Raw genomic sequence first — 13,351 nt, forward strand, 5'->3', positions numbered from 1 at the left:
CAGCTCCACTTGGCTGACTACCTGCACTACTGTAGCCTGAGTCTTGCCCTGCTTTTGCCTCGATTAACTCCAGCCTGCACTGATGAAATGCAGCATCATGATAGTGGGGAACATCCAAGGGATGGAAAAAGTCTTCTTTTTTAAATAAATAAAGTGACATGACTCATTAATGTGATGGATGACTTTGCAATTTTCTGGGACCTCAGCATCGACCCAGCCCCACCAGCCCCCTTCAGGAGTACCCCTTGTGGGCCATTCCCAGGTGAAAGCTGGACATTTAAACGTGTCCCTTTTAAGTGCTGAGGCAAGCAGGTCCGCTGGGCAAATGATTGCCCTTTTTAGCTCTTGAAGCTCCTGAGGACCCATTTAACTGTGAAAATAAAATTGTTACATTCACCTAATAGCCAGTTAGTCTAAATTATACAGCAATATTTTAAATGACAAAAACAAAAGCTAAAAATAAATAAGAATATAAATTAAGTTAATTATCATCTGTAAACGCTAAGTGGAGCACATTTTATAGATTGAGAACCAGCAGATTTAAAACAGACTCTTGCTAGTTTGTTTTAACGATGGGCGATCGTGGCTCAAGAGTTGGGCGTTCGCCTTGTAATCGGAAGGTTGCCGGTTCGAGCCCTGGCTTGGACAGTCTTGGTCGTTGTGTCCTTGGGCAAGACACTTCACCCGTTGCCTACTGGTGGTGGCGCCAGTGTCCGGCAGCCTCGCCTCTGTCAGTGCGCCCCAGGGTGGCTGTGGCTACAATGTAGCTGCCATCACCAGTGTGTGAATGTGTGTGTGAATGGGTGGATGACTGGATATGTAAAGCGCTTTGGGGTCCTTAGGGACTAGAAAAGCGCTATATAAATACAGGCCATTTACCATTTAATCTTGTTGACCAAAAATGTAAATTAGGAAGGGCAATTTTTGTTCATGAAGGAGATCATGACACATTTAGTTAATCCGTCGCTGTCAAAGCCCAATACTTTTAATCTATGCTATTCAAGTTCTAATTGCGCCTCAGTCATGTTTTAAATTATCTGATAGCATCATAGCTTTAAACTTGAAAGAATCCACATTCAGAAATAAGCTTAAAAAAACATTCAACCTTTCTCGTAGATTCATGAATGTTTCAAACTAATTTGATTGTTCTATCAAAGTCTCTGTGACTTTACCAAAATAAAGTGTGTGAGAAATGTGAAACCTTTTACAGCAAATGGTGTAATCCTTTGTATTTTCAGTCTTTTTGGGTAAAGGTAGATGTCTTCAGATTTCAGGCACAGTATTTCCAGCACCTAGAGTATGCTACACCATATTATACAGTACACTGTGTATACAGTGCACAGCAAACCCCCAGACAAATCGTGTGTTTAGAGTCGATGACCACAGTATGTAGTCTGGTGTGATGGAGTCCTGCCTACACTTTTTTATGGCACTAAATGTTCGCAGTTTCAAAAAAGTCACTTGAGATAGAACTGATCTATATACGGCAGCCCTGATGTTGCATAACACGCTGCCTAAGTACTGATTACTGGCAATTATGTCCAGAGACAGCTGACACAGTCAGATCTATTATAATGCATCCACTCTACAGACACTCACAGAGTTGTACCCTCGCTATCGGTGGGTGACTGGACTTAGTTTCTATGGGAACCAAAGTGCAACACACACTGGTAAAATGAAAATACAGCTGTTGTTGTTCAGACAAACGGTATAAAGCAAAAGTAAAGCCGACTGTTTTAGAACTGCTACGAGCTGAGCAGCTGTTATACTAAAGATATCCCAGCTTATAGTTATAGTATATATACTCATAGTTTTTTGCTGCCGGATGGGGAGGGGTAACAGCACTAGATGACAAAATCCATTACATATGTGATTGAGCTTCATACTTTTGCTATGCTAAACTCTGAATGTTCAATGATAGCAGAGTTAGGTGGCAGTTCCAAACCTTTTTTGTGCCACGTACTGGTTTATGTTCGACAATATTTTCACGGACCGGCCTTTAAGGTGTCGCGGATAAATACAACAAAATGAAACCAGTACCAGTACCAAAAAAAAGAAGATTTATTCATAACACATGGGAAAACAACCAGGGAAACAGAGTTAACGATAAAAACGATAATAAAATAACGAACCCTGAAAATCATAAATTTCACAGCCCGGTAACAAACGACTCAAGGACCGGGGGTTGGGGGCCACCGCTTTAGATAGTCTTAGCTGGTTAAAGTATGAACTTACAGCTGCACAGCCAGCTTTAAATAACTCAGATGTTTGTGCTTCATCAACAATAAAGAAATGATATCACATTAGACCCCAGTCACACCAGCCCAAGGACCCATTTAAGCGTGTTTCTCGATCAGTTGGCGTGTGGTTCCTGGACAATGAGGACAGTTGCTGAGGCAGGCAAGTTTATTAAGTCCGATTAATGCGGACCTAGAGACTGATTAGTGACCCCCCCCCCCCCCCCCTCCAGTGAACGTTTTCTGTGATTTGAGTTTTATTACCACTTGACAAATGTTTGCAGACAAGTTGGCATTTTCGATGCGAACTACTACCCGCTTGGCATCCACTTTTTGTGAGAGATTTAGCCTAGCAAAAGCCTAAACCTCCAGCAGCGACATGCCAACCGCACTTAGTCAGGAAACACACATTTTTCCCTCTCTGCCATAGATCCTGTGTAGCTAAACTTTAGCTCTTCTTAGGCAATTGAATTCTAAATTATTCAATTTCAGCCTTCTGGTGTTCATTCTAGATCTCTTTCAGTCCTCTTGTGTGCGCATATGCATCATCACAGAAAACTGTGGTCTTGGAGTCATCGGCTGTATCGGGAACTACCAGAAAAGCAGCTTTGAGGCAGGATTATTTATCTCTTTTTTGCATATAACACAAATAATGTGTGTCATTAAATAAAATTGAATTGTAGAGTTCAGGATAGGTGTAGGTGTGATCACTTTGAGTTTTCCTAAAATACTGTGTCAAGTGCAGATGCACCTATTAATACCACACAAGTGGATCTTCTTAATTAGTGTCTCCAGTCCCACATTCCCAGTTTGAATACCACTCAGGTCCAAACTTCCAGTATGAACTTCTCCTCTTTGGCAGTATCAACATATGTGTCTCCATATTAATCTTTCTCTGTCCTTTTGATTATCTGTGCACGTGCCTCAAGGGTCATTCAGATGTTTTGCTTGAAGGGCTGTCTGGTTTTGACAAGTGCCCTACTCACCTGTGTACATGGCATGAATAGAACACAAAGTAAATATGTCCTCCCTTATGGTAGGTCAGACTACAAGGCAGTCCACTTTTCTGCACACAGTGTTGCAGGTCTAAATCAAGAACTGAATTTCAACACAGTGGCATACGAAGCTTTTGCCTCAAGGGCCTGATTTCCTTGTTCTCTGGTGTTTTAACAATGAGGCTGTTCTTGACAGTCCAACTGAGGCAGTCATGTTTAAGTGGCCCTTGAGCCCAGCCTGTTTTGTGTAACAGAGTTAAAAGCACTAAAGTGCATCAGGACTACTGATATGTGCCCAATAAATATCATCAAGCCAGTCCTTCCAAATGCAAAATCAAACCAAAACAAAAAATACATGAAAGATTACCTCGTTGATCAGCCTAAAGATGGTTAATGTCATGTTTACCTTCTTTTGAAGCTATCACTCAGTGATATTCAATAGAATTAGGATCAAGACTCAGAATGGTCCAGTGTTTTCTACTTATTCTTGTTTTCATTCATTTTATCTTATATCTCATTATGCTGTTGGAAAAACCATGACCAGCAACTGCCTGGATACCTTGATTTTATTGTGTCCTTTGCAGATTCAAGCACACTGTGCCTAATGCAGCAACACGACCCTATGGTGTGTGATGGTGTACTTTTCTTTTTTTTTTAAAGTTGGTTTTTTTTCTACCATGACCACAAGGCTGATGTGACTTAGCACAAAGCTCCAATTTTGTTTCAGCTGTCCCAAGAAAACTCACCCAGAAGCACTGTGGCTTGAAGCCCACTTTCATTTAGAAGGTAACACATGGTGCGGCTAGATACTACTGCGAGTCTTAATCTCTAAAGTCAGGTTGTATCCATCCTGACGTTTTCTTAGCTTTTAGTTTTGCACTTTAAACTACCCCCCTGTTAAATCTGGGGTCAGGTTTCCTCTGGGCCAGAGGTGGGCAAATACTCTTCCCATGTCTTTACAAGCTTTTTAGTGCGGCCCCCAACAACATTCTCAGTTTCCCATGTTTCCCCTTGGGAAAATTAATTTCCCTCCCCTGCTCTAGCCCGTGTCAGCATCTCCCTGTGAATCTTTACCATGACCACACGTGGCTATTACAGTTTTATCCTCTCAGATAACTTATGTGTGTGTGTTAAATGTGGCACACATGATGATGATGATGACAAATAACACAATAATTGGATCGCTCCATTTGTCAGGGCTGAAGATTAAAACCATGTTATACTAATTAAAGTCTGCTTTAAATATGACTACACGCACATTTATATAGCAACACTTGGAAAGGGATTTGTCTGCGCTATTTTAGACTACGGTTCAGTTCTTTTCGCACATTCTTTGTTTAAAGTTAAAGCGAGCCAACATCATAATAGTGGGCATAGCCCTGTGTCAACTTTGTCTGAAACTTAGCAGTTCGTAAAGGAACTTAGAATAGAATCAGCGAACTCTGGACACCTCTCAGAGTTAGCAGTAAGGGTAAACATTTTCATTTCATTTAAGTGCCCATTTAAACATATATACACAAAAGCTTTATGTGCATTTTCATTCAAAGACAACACAGAGATGATTTCTCAAAGATGCATCTTTGCATGTTAACAGCAGACTTCTTTATAGTACATCGTTACATTTCCAAGCTCGTATTACTATCATCCTTCAATCCTAGACGTTGTACTGTATCACAAAATATCCACATAGTACTCCATAGTTTAAACACTACACTGCAAAAATTGTGCTATCTTAGTGTCAGCACAAATTCTTACACAACAGAAATTGTTGACAAGAATCAATCATAATCTAACTTTAAATATCAATGCAGTTAATTTACTTTCAGCTGGCTAAAGTCAGGCATGTACCTGTGAATACTGTACTTCTGCCACTACCAAAGAACTGCTGCTGCAGACGGGATGATCCTCTTATAGGCTCGGCAATCTGGGACACTATTCCCACTTCTTACTTTTGCCAATTTGCTCCTGGAAGCCCCTGAGTCCTTGTCTTCATTAAAGGAGTTCCTCATTGATCAATCACTGTCAGGGGAGTTGCCCTGTAATTGCACTGAGGCGTAATCATGACTGACGTCTCCCCCCCCCCCCCCTGCTCTGTCACAGGTCTCGGGAGAGAGAATGCTCCATGACTTTCACACCTTCGACCTCAAGGTAGGCCCCTCTAAGGATTTTACTCTTCCCTTTGGGGTTTATCTTTAACGTTATCAGGTTTTGGACTGATTATCGTCACTCATGCATGTGTTTGTGCATGTATGTTAATGGCGATGGGGACAGGTAAGTTAAGATTTTGAATAAATATGAAATATATTTTTCACTGATACGACTGATTTCCTGTCATAGATGCGATAGACTATATTATGTGTATTCATTTAAGAATTTTTCTACGTAATATATTTATACTTAGAGATACACTCTGTAAAATACACAGAGGTTCTTCACTGACTTGAAAAGAACACTTAACAGACAGCAGACGGGGAAAAAATGCTAATCTTGGCCTCTCGTCAAGTTGCTCATGGAGCTAATGTTGTAGATTAGCAGTTGCTGTAACCTTCAGCTTGTCATTTTCCCAAGCAAAAGTGTCTGCAAGCACTCTTGATGTTTTGTACTTATAGGAGACTTTAGATAACCAATTTAAAATCCAGTATTTTGTAACCCCTGTGTGTAATCTTGGCATTTACATGCTCTAACTACACGAGCAGGCTCAGGTAGACAAAATTGAATGCTAATGTGATGCATAATATGAAGCAATAGTTTATCCCAGTTATTCATTTATTTGACATCAAGATCTTGACTTTATTGAATTATATTTTTCCCTCTCCAACAATGTGGCTAAGGCTTTTTATGCATGACGCATAAAGTCCTGAGCTGCTTTGTTTTATGAGACATAAACTAATACATACAGTCATTTCAGTGTTTCCCTGTGCTTTAGCTCCAAGTGTTTGGAAATGAATACGTTCCTGCTCACAGTTAACTTTTCACAGCTGTAGCACATGCAGAAAGGTCACATGTAAGTTTGCCATCAGCTCTGTAATGTGTGATGTCAAGCCAGCACATAGATTTTTGGAGTATGACTTGCAAAAGATGCAAAATGATTGGTTGATTTTCATGGAATGGAACTGATACTGTTGCCATGACATTAAACCTACCAGGATGCAAAAGTTCCGAAAACATTATAAGATTGTGTAAAATGATTTGTCACTCCGCCCATTTCTGTCACAGTAAGAGGTTTGATGGTAAAGCTTGTGATCATGCTTACAACTGCCTGCTGTGCCTACACCGAGCATTGTTAGATTTAGCTTGTAATCCGTTACAATATTTTAATTGTTCTCATTTTGAAATTGTAATTTTATTAACTCATTTATGTACTTCAGCACTTGGCAAAGAATAACCTCGCCTCTACCCGCTTCCCACAACACGCGCTGTACATTTTCAAATGTCATTTATGTGACACTTGTAATACAAACATCCATAATGTTTTAACTAGGGGGGGAATTGCAACACGGATCTCAATCATTGTGAATTCAGGGCGCAGTCAGAAGAAAGGAAGGTCAGCACGGCTGAACTCTCCTTCCCACAAAACATGATTGTTTTATCAAACTTTGAAAACATGCTCATGATTACTGCTGCTGTGGCAAAACGTCAACAGAATACTGCGGAAAATGCTTTTCCCTGGGAAACTATAGCAGCATTTTCATCTTTTGGGAATAATTCGGCCTTATTTTATACATTTTACCAATGGTAGAGGTTAGGATTTGGACAAGTAGGAAAGTGGCTATTTGCACATAACTAATGTTTTAGAAACACATATACTTACACTCGTAATGTAATAATATAAAGACATCTGTAGATGAAATAGAAGTGTTGTTTTTCACTGTCAGTCTATGCGATTGCAGGGACCTTGGCATTTACTAAGTCTGCCATGTCATTGTCTGGAAAAGTGTTCAGGACCATGTACGAGGAGGAAAGTTTTAAATTTAAAATGTAATCAGCACAATCACCACAAGCAATCAGTTCCTCTTCATTTCACCTGATCGAGCCCCCTGCTAAAAGGAGGCTGTTAAATAGAGCATCTTATCAGGCCTGGATTAAGTTTTGACTTTGATTAACATCTGTAGTCTGAGTTTAGAATGTCAAAGTTCAACTTAAAGGGAGAGATAGACAATTTATATATACAAACATCCATATATATATATATATATATATATATATATATATATATATATATATATATATATATATATATATATATATATATATATATATGTGTGTGTGTGTGTGTGTGTGTGTGTAAATTGTCTATCTCTCTTTTTATAAGGCACACTTTCTATCCTTTATTAAATACAATTGTTTATTTATTTTATTCCAGAGTTGCATGAGAATCATACAGTAAAGCTAAAGTGACATTAGCTTAAAACTGATTAGCTTAGTTTAGCATCAGATTTGTATAGAAGGTCAAAGGTCAGTTCGCCCTTTAGTAATAAAATCTACTCTAAAGAATACCGTTCAAAGCTGACTTTTTAAAATCATTTTTGTTGAATCATCACAAATACTGAAGTAATATTATATATGAGCAAAGAACTGAAGGGGAATTTTAAAGATGGCATGAGTGCATACAGAGAAAATGAGACAGATGTGACAATAGAAAAAAAACAACAACAACGACAAAACAAAACAAAAAAACTCCTCAAGATAAATCAGACATACATAGGCGACCGTGGCTCAGGGGGGTTGGGAATCGCATCTGTAACCGGAAGGTCGCCGGTTCGATCCCCGGGCTCTCTGTCCTGGTCGTTGTGTCTTTGGGCAAGACACTTCACCTACCGCCTACTGGTGTTGGCCAGAGGGGCTGATGGTGTAATATGGCAGCCTCGCTTCTGTCAGTCTGCCCCAGGGCAGCTGTGGCTACAACTGTAGCTGCCTCCACCAGTGTGTGAATGTGAGAGTGAATGAATAGTGGTATTGTAAAGTGCTTTGGGTGCCTTGAAAAGCGCTGTATAAATCCAATCCATTATTATTATATGTAAGACTGTCTGTGCAAATATGTTTGAGGACATTGGAAAGTTAACTCCATACAACACTTTCAATGACAGGCTTCTGTTTCAGACAATGAAAATGCAGAAGTGTACAAAAGCGTATACAAATAAATGCCCAGGTAATAAGGTGATAAGGGGAGGTTTAAGGTGAGTGTTAAAAAAAGTTTAAAAGAATGCAGAAAATCATATACTCAGAAAAATGAATTTAAAAGTGAATCAGTTCAGTCGGTAACCAAACAAACAGGATAATCAGTGGAAATGTACATAAAAAAGAGGCAAACTAATATAATTGGCAATTTATGTCAAATTTCTGAATTAACTAATGCCCACATTTTTGAATCCTTTGATTCTTTTAGTTATATATTAGTCTTAATCTCTTCCTTTTGTCTTTAACCCCCATTTAACCCATTTCCCATGTAACCCCCCCTCCGCAGGTGATTACACCCAGAACAGTGGAGGTGGAGAGAAGCACAGATATCAGATATAAGTGTTACTAAATAGTGTGTTGTTTTTCTTTTAAAAAACAAGCTGTGATTTTCGCTTTTTAGATCAGGACGGACTCGCTGAAATAACATATGGGAAACAGGAGCAGTAGGTCGCTGTTTCAGGGCTAGATGCTGGAATGGTCTCCAGTTTCTAACATCTTAATTTTTTTTAATTATTATTTGTATATAATAGCTGTCAAATGTCATGCACAAAATCTTAGAACAGTAATTTGTTTCATTCCGTACATGACTTAGAGGAAATTATGCATGTGATTTTTCTCAAGCAGTGAGAAATGTCTGCATGCATGCTGAGCCATCAGAATGAATTCTTTGTAGCTGAGGAATCTGCCGGCTTCAGAGCTCTGTGTGTTTCTTGAGCAGTGGGCATGTTTGAAAGGCCGGCTGCAGTCTGCCCACCCAATCACAAGTTAGAAATAGTCATTTTCTTTCCTACTTTTCCATTGTTGGTACTTGTTTTTTCTTAACTTTTAACTGGTTGGGCAAGTGGCATTAAAGCAACAAAGACAAACTTTCAATTAATGTAATTCCCTTATTTACTGGAGATGTATATTTGTAAGGGTATTATAATTTATACACATTTCTTTATCTTCCAAACTTCAGGGCATAAATTTGTCCGTTTTGCATCACAGGACTAATTTCCAGGATAATTACTTGTGAAAAAAATGACTCGACAGTCTTAAGAAAATTAGATTTACTCGATTTGCAAATAAATAAAAACAATGGGGTTCAGATAAATCCCCTTTTTGGCATTGTCCAAATTTCATTACGAAAGCCACCACAAGCTGCACTGACTGACCAGCTTTGAACATTTTGTGAATTTCAATGTCACTACAGCTGAGCTCATTTGGGAAAAGGCGAACCAAGCACACGCACAGGCTATATCCAGACATAATAAACTGTCGCCCTGTTCACAGAGGCGTGGAAAGGAGAGAACACCTCCCCAGCACATCCTCAGACACATCTGTGCCCATGCCCCTAAAATTATGTTTCTTTTGCAGTGGAAATAGGTCAGCCGTGAATACCTGGCTCCTTCTATCTCAAAAAACCCTTTAACACACTTAATTAAGAACGTAACTGTGTGGATTTTTGAGTGTGAGAGAAGTGGACTGTTTTGTTTGTTTGTGAACTTTTTGACATGCTGAGAAGATGTGCGACTGATATGTGAAAGGAGGGGATGCGTTTCGGAGACATGAAATATTTCCGTAAATCTGAACATTTTACAAGCGGCTTTGTTAGGAACTGCAAAGGCACAATAATGGAAACTTGGCCCTCATTTAGACACTGAATCATTCAGATTGCACCACTGTGATTGCTTAATTAAATGCTCGACTGTGTAATGACTTTGCTTGAGAGGGAATTAAATGTCTAAATGCTGCAGAATCTGCGTTGAGCTGAATAGAAATCAATGGGACACGGTGCAGGAACCGAAGGTGTTTTCCGACTTGTTTAGGGTGAATGTTTGGTATTGATGCCATCCCTCAGTCACTCAGTCAAAAGCTCATTCCTCTAAGTCCACAGCATTGATTGCTGGCATACAAACAGTGTGCTTACTTGGTGCTTTCTTGTGAGATCGAGGAAGTCTATTACTTACATGTCTTCAGCCTGCTGTGTGTAATAGTGGATCTACTGTACAATCGTCCAGTGATTAGGGGGCTGTAAGATTACAAGAAATTAATAACGATACATATTAAAAGAAATTTACCACATCTGCTGCATTTCAAACGCAGCCCCAGTGGTCCCTGTCCGTGTCTGTTTACGTTACGATCACGTTTCAAGCTGGTTTGAGTTCATAGTGTATGTTATTCTTCGCTGGCTATTAAAACAGGGCCGCATTTTTCTCTCAAAATAACTTTCAGAGTCCAAAATTATCACTCGTCCGGCATATTTTCAGAGTGTTCTACTACAAAAGCCCAAAGGCAAACATTAAAACCCATCCCACATGGAAATAGTTCTTGAAAGGAGTGCAGCCCAGCTAATCTCACAAATATTTGATTGAACCAAAGACCTTTAGAAACCGCCGAAGCTGCGAAGGGCATACAACTCCTAAAATGACAACCGATTATCAAACTGCCTCTGGCTCGAGACACTGTAATCCCCCAGATGTTGCAGTCTATGAAATACGAGAGTCTGAATTAGATTTCTCAAACAATGTCGGCTTGTCTGCATTCGTAAACCCTCAGCATTTAAGTCACAAAATTAAGTTGACCCCGTCGGAAAGCTTAAGGACATGTAACAAAGCCCCCGGCAGTCTTATTACTTCATCTGCTTTGATCTCATCTACTCTGTGTAATAAGTTCCCACTCTAGCAAGACCACTGGGGCTAATAAGGGTCTTTATCTGCTTTTTGATATTAGATATTAACACCTCATCAAAGTTAAGCCAGCTGTAGGCTCTAGTCGTGCCTCCAAATTTACATTAGCCTAACAATGTCTCTGAAGGAAATCTTATCAAATTCAAATTAAGGGCGAGTTGAATAGCCAGAAGGAAACTGCTACCCATCACTCAAGGAACAAGTCGTTTGGTTCTGCACAAGCAGGCTTTGGAAATCACTGGACAGTAGGTTTATTTTTTGGTACGAGAACGTTAATACTTTAAAATCGCCCCTCACAATCCCGAATCAAAACTGCACGCATTTGCAGCGAATGAATGATGAATGTTTAGCCGGCAGGAATGAAAATAGGTCTGACTGACACAATCAGGATTTGCTGATTGAGAACTCCATAAATAGCGTCTCTAGTCAGCCAGCCTTTGTGATCTTTACCTGAAGGAGGTAGATGTTCGTAGCGCGTGTGTTGTTTTTGATGTTATCATCAGATACTCGGTGCAGGTTGTAACCCAGTGGTTGGTTGGAATCACCCGTGAAGCCGAACGCACTTACGTAAACATCTGTCGTCAATCCTCGCCATTCCTGAACGGCATACCCAAGTGAAGACAAGCGTATAGCTTTTTTTTTCGTGTGTGACGAAAGAAGAACAAAACACTAGAATCGAAGTTATTTTAGAGGCCTTACTTCTTCAAACATTTGTCAAGGTAAACCCTGTATCTAGGGAGAGAGAGAGAGTGCAAAGGTTTCAGAATTCTTATCATCCCTTGTGGCATCCTTTGTCAGGTTGTATGAAAAAAAAATGAAATATTAACTGGAAAATATAGCTCGGAGAGATAGAAAATAAATTACTTCAGTGTGGCAAGGAAAAGAAGATTGTGAGATTTATCAAGTCAAGATGGAAATGCCTGCTAAGTCTGTGCCCCTACCTTGAAAAATTAAAGGAAAAAAAGCATTAAATGCCTTCGAGTACATTGTGATGTAAAGGCATGCATGTGCGCCTGCAAAGATGTAGCGTGTGGAATTTGTTGTTTGAATGTGATGGCGTTGCATGTGGCAACAGATCATACAGAAGATTCAGCTAACACATACGAACACGCAGGGAGGGTATCCAAAATAATCCAAGCTGTACTCCCGTCTTTTAACACTTAACAGATTTGGTGTAAAACAGCTTGACTGGCAAAATCTATAATTGTACAGATAAGTGAACATGTTAGCTAGATAAAGGTTAAACTATCAGGGATATGTTCTCCATCCGTCTAAAGCCAATTTTACACATTCAGCTCAAGCAACAGAGGGTGGGAAAAAAGGAGGTTTAAAAAAAACTGGCAAGTCAATATTGATTGATCTGGAGCCTTAGCAATTACCTCCATGTGCAGAAGACCATGTTAAGGTCAGTATTATCTTAGCTCATTTTATGGGTCAGTGCTCTGGCTTTAGCTGAAATAAATTAATGGGGTAAACACTTTAGCTCACCTTGATGAAATGGATGAAGTGGAAAAGCTTTGCATAGGTGGGAGGTACAGTGCTGCGGAGTGACCCTTGATATTTTCCCGAACGCCCATAGGTCGTAAAATCCCAGCATTAAATAACACTGACTACCCAGCGATGAAACCATAAGGCCAATAATGCACTGTTAAGAAGCAGTGGAGCTATTAAATTAATCTCGTTTACGGGTTAACCAAACCCATTCGCTTGAATGGATAGATGTCCTACGGAATAAATAAAAGCGGTTACAACAGTGATTTTCATGAATGAACTTCTTCACATCTGGGAGATTTTTTTTTTTTTTAATTAAATGAAAAACATTGTGGAGAATACCAGGAGAAATTAACCTTGTATGTATATATATTTATGTCTATATATATTAATTTGCATATATTTACTGCATCAGGCATTTTTTTTTTTTTTTTGCAGTTTATTTCTTAAAAATGTATCAGGCAATTTATTTATTTCATTTTTTCGGTGGGAAAAGAAAAGTCACACTGATGATATACAGGGAGTGCAGAATTATTAGGCAAATGAGTATTTTGTCCACATCATCCTCTTCATGCATGTTGTCTTACTCCAAGCTGTATAGGCTCGAAAGCCTACTACCAATTAAGCATATTAGGTGATGTGCATCTCTGTAATGAGAAGGGGTGTGGTCTAATGACATCTACACCCTATATCAGGTGTGCATAATTATTAGGCAACGTCCTTTCCTTTGGCAAAATGGGTCAAAAGAAGGACTTGACAGGCTCAGAAAAGTCAAAAATAG

The 13,351-nt window shown here is 39.4% G+C and overlaps 1 protein-coding gene across 21 annotated transcripts in view; it reads left to right on the forward strand.

The window, feature by feature from the left end:
• LOC147335864 (receptor-type tyrosine-protein phosphatase delta-like) overlaps positions 1 to 13,351 on the forward strand; it is a 418,922-nt gene that overhangs the window by 206,952 nt on the left and 198,619 nt on the right. For all 21 annotated transcript variants that reach the window (XM_086283190.1, XM_086283253.1, XM_086283206.1 and 18 more), the window contains exon 8: positions 5,333 to 5,380. The gene's annotated coding sequence lies outside the window, so the exon portion shown is untranslated. The remainder of the gene's footprint in view (positions 1 to 5,332; positions 5,381 to 13,351) is intronic.

The sequence above is a fragment of the Aulonocara sp. 'chitande type north' Nkhata Bay genome, linkage group LG3, assembly GCF_057382095.1.
Source record: "Aulonocara sp. 'chitande type north' Nkhata Bay isolate Kocher_YH1m ecotype deep benthic linkage group LG3, A_spYH_male_GT1.1, whole genome shotgun sequence".
NCBI classification, from domain to species: Eukaryota; Metazoa; Chordata; class Actinopteri; order Cichliformes; family Cichlidae; genus Aulonocara; species Aulonocara sp. 'chitande type north' Nkhata Bay.